A 4,308-nucleotide genomic window follows, 5' to 3' on the forward strand; every position below is an offset into this window, starting at 1 on the left:
GGTCCCACACCCTGATCAGGCCAGTTAGCTGGCCACAGTGGGCATCATAGCAACCGGTCGTTCTGGTCATATGGCATTATGGTTGCTGGCTTTTCATGTATATAGATAATCCAGGCCCTGGACAGGTCCTAAAGCACAAAGATGAATAAGACATAGGGATGCTCTCAGCTCACAGTTCAGATTAAACAAAAAATGCATTGACAGGAAGATTGAGCCCCCCCTGTCCCATGAAAAGACCAAGAAGTGCATCTTTCAGATCCACACGAGCAGAATGATCCAATCTGGGGTGGGACTGGACGGGGGGAGGGGCTGCGGGAGGTTGGCCAGGGGCCCCACACCCTGATCAGGCCAGTTAGCTGGCCACAGTGGGCATCATAGCAACCAGTCGTTCTGGTCATATGGCATTATGGTTGCTGACTTTTCATCTATATAAATAATCCAGGCCCTGGACAGGTCCTAAAGCACAAAGATGAATAAGACATAGGGATGCTCTCAAGCTCACAGTTCAGATTAAACAAAAAATGCATTGACAGGAAGATTGAGTCCCCCCTGCCCCATGAAAAGACCAAGAAGTGCATCTTTCAGATCCACACAAGCAGAATGATGCTGGCTGATGATGTGACTCTGGGTGACTTGATCATGGCTAAAGCTGGCCTCTCTGGTGCGGACATCAAGGCGATCCGTACAGAAGCTGGTCTGATGGCATTGAGAGACGGAGGATGAAAGCAACAAACAAAGACTTCAAAAAATCTAAAGAAAATGCTCTGTATAAAAAACAGGAAGGCAGGAGGGGCTGCAGGGTGATTGGCCAGTGGGCCCGCCCCCGATTGGGGTTGGGGGCCTGATTTGGGCTGGGGTCAGCCATGGGGAGGGGTTGTGGATGGTGGGCCAGTCGGCCCCACCCCTGAATGGGGTGGGGGTGCCGATCGGGGGCCAGCGGCCTGGGGGAGGAGCCATGGATGGTCAGCCAGCTGGCCCTGCCCCTGATCAGGGTGGGGGTCCCTGCTGAGACAGGCCGGCCTGAGCAAGGGGCTGACAGCAGGGGGAGGGGCTGCGGGAGGTTGGCCAGGGGCCCCACACCCTGATCAGGCCAGTTAGCTGGCCACAGTGGGCATCATAGCAACCAGTCGTTCTGGTCATATGGCATTATGGTTGCTGACTTTTCATCTATATAAATAATCCAGGCCCTGGACAGGTCCTAAAGCACAAAGATGAATAAGACATAGGGATGCTCTCAGCTCACAGTTCAGATTAAACAAAAAATGCATTGACAGGAAGATTGAGCCCCCCCTGTCCCATGAAAAGACCAAGAAGTGCATCTTTCAGATCCACACGAGCAGAATGATGCTGGCTGATGATGTGACTCTGGGTGACTTGATCATGGCTAAAGCTGGCCTCTCTGGTGCGGACATCAAGGCGATCCGTACAGAAGCTGGTCTGATGGCATTGAGAGACGGAGGATGAAAGCAACAAACAAAGACTTCAGAAAATCTAAAGAAAATGCTCTGATAAAAAACAGGAAGGCACCCTGAGAGGCTCTATCCCTGGCAAACTGCAGTTGCCTTCAAGGAAATGGTTGGGAGTGCCCGAGCCCTTGAAGGGAGGAGTGTCCCAGAGGAGCCCCATTCCAGTTGATCTTTGTTAGCAACACGGTCTGTGCACTGTGTGTCTTTCTGAACATCATGGGTAGGATGGTCCTTGTGCAGTGCTCTTCCCAATAAAGCATGCTCTCTCTCAAACAAACAAAAAAAAGACTCCAGGTCCAAGAGAGCAGTGCTCAGGAATGAGCAGTGGCTGGAGTCTGCCCGGTTCCAAAGATGCTGATGAGGAGGGCTCCGCGTCTACTCCAGCTGCACTCAGAAGCTGCACTCAAGGAAGCGTGGGATGTGGCACCAGACAGGTGAGCTCATGTCCCACCTTCCCCACACCAGCTGCGCACCTTACTCAAAAGTCCCTCTGACCAGCCTCAGCCTATCTTCCTTTGCAAACGGCAGATAGAAATAACTACGCAAGGAGCTGTTGTGAAGATTAAATGAGGTCTGTGAAGTAACTGGAGCCTGGTAAGCACTGAAAATGGTAATCACTTAAACGCAAAGGTGCACGGAGAAAGAACGATGGTGAGAAACAGAGGACAGGAAGTCAGATGACTTTGATCATGGCTACAACTTGAATGATTAGTACTTTTAAGTGCAGAAGGGCTTGAGGAAAGACCGTTGGGGGAACCCCCCCTTGCTTTATGGGGATAAGTGCAAACATTGTAGTAAGTCGTTATGCAAGATGCCAATGTTGGTTGCACATTCCTCGGGGCATAAACCAATGACCCTGGCCTCCCCATCTGAGCAAATGGGTACTTTTAAGAACAGCAGCCCCAGGTCACTTTACCTCCCAGTAGTTGGGTCATCATTCTATTTTTTCCGAGTCTTCCTCTAAACTCTTAGCTTCCCCATTGCAGAATCTCATTGAGTAGACCTCTGATTTCGGCTCATTTCCAGAAGTGTTTAGACTCTCTGTTCTGAAAGTCTCTTTTTTAAAAAGTAAACACTTACCATTTTGATTCTTACCTTTTCTGTCTGTATGAGGGGATCCCACAAAAGCTATAAGTGCTTCTGACAGCATTTGACTCCCAAATTATATAGCTGCCATTGAGGGCATGGGGTCTTGATCCTCCACCTAAATGTATGCATGTTGTGAAATCCGGGGTGTAGAGGGATGTTCAGAAAATAGCTTCTTGAACAGGACTTCCTTCCTGAGGCCAATTTCATGCAGACATGTCACAATTGGAGGGGGGAAAACGAAAGGTTAGAAAAAATACTCTGGATTTGCTGAAAAAGTTATTTCTTGTAAAGCTTCTCTCTTCCACTTAGGGAGACATGAGCCAGCACATTCCCCTTGGTTTCCTAACCTTGCAAAGGTAAAGAAAACCTCGGTCAGCAAGGGTTCTGTGCCTAAGCCTGCACCCTCTGCCCAGCCTCGGGGGTGGAAGTAATGTTGATGGTAGCTCAGACCAAACCCAGGACTCACCACTGACAAAACTCACGGCCTGTCCATCAGGTTCTACTTGAACACTTCTCATGACTGTGAAAAAAGATAATGGGTAGGGGTGCTGAGTAAAAAAGGTGAAGGGAGTGACAATAAGTATAAATTGGTAGTTACAAAATAATCACAGGACATAAAGTACAGTAGAGGGAATACAGTCAATAACATTGTAGCCCGGCTGGTGTAGCTCAATGGTTGAGCATCAACCGATGAACCAGGAGGTCACAGTTCCATTCTCAGTCAGGGCACATGCCCGGGTTGTGGGATTAATCCCCAGTAGAGAGCGGGGGTGCAGGAGACAGACAATTGATGATTCACTCTCACCATTGATGTTTCTATCTCTCTCCCTCTCCCTTTCTCTCTGAAATTAATGAAAATTTAAAAATAAAGCATCAAATGGCCAAATCTCCACCACCAACCTTCCTCTGTGTTAAAATAATAATAATAATAATAATAGCCCCGATCGGTTTTCTCAATCTCTATTACCCACAATTCCACATCTAGCATATACCCGATAGAAACACAAACTCCAGAATACATATAATTAAATACATATAACATATATGTATATATGTGTGTACTATATAAATGGCAGCATTGTTCATAATTTCCAAAGCCTGGGGGTAGGGAATAAATGTCCATCAACGTTGGAATAGATAAATCACTTGCAGTATATTCATGCAAAGCACTAATATATAGCAATGAAAAGGACAGCCTAGGGCAGTGACGGTGAACCTTTTGAGCTCGGCGTGTCAGCATTTTGAAAAACCTCAACAGAGTCTGGTGCTCAGGGTTGCTGCCCTTCCTCCCTCTTATAATTGAAGAGTCAGAGATCCCTTCCGTGCCGGCTTCAGACAGGCAGCCGCGTTTCTTTTCAACAGGTTTTGTGCATAAGTAAGTGCGCACGTCAAGACCTCGGCTTCTGCCCGGCTGGCGGGGCTCCGTGGCTGAGCATCAGCCGATGAACCAGGAGGTCACAGTTCCATTCTCAGTCAGGGCACATGCCCGGGTTGTGGGATTAATCCCCAGTAGAGAGCGGGGGTGCAGGAGACAGACAATTGATGATTCACTCTCACCATTGATGTTTCTATCTCTCTCCCTCTCCCTTTCTCTCTGAAATTAATGAAAATTTAAAAATAAAGCATCAAATGGCCAAATCTCCACCACCAACCTTCCTCTGTGTTAAAATAATAATAATAATAATAATAGCCCCGATCGGTTTTCTCAATAGTTAGAGACCTAAGGGCTTTTGGACCTAAGGGTCACAGGCTT

The sequence above is a fragment of the Myotis davidii genome, unplaced genomic scaffold (assembly GCF_000327345.1).
Source record: "Myotis davidii unplaced genomic scaffold, ASM32734v1 scaffold77, whole genome shotgun sequence".
NCBI lineage: Eukaryota > Metazoa > Chordata > Mammalia > Chiroptera > Vespertilionidae > Myotis > Myotis davidii.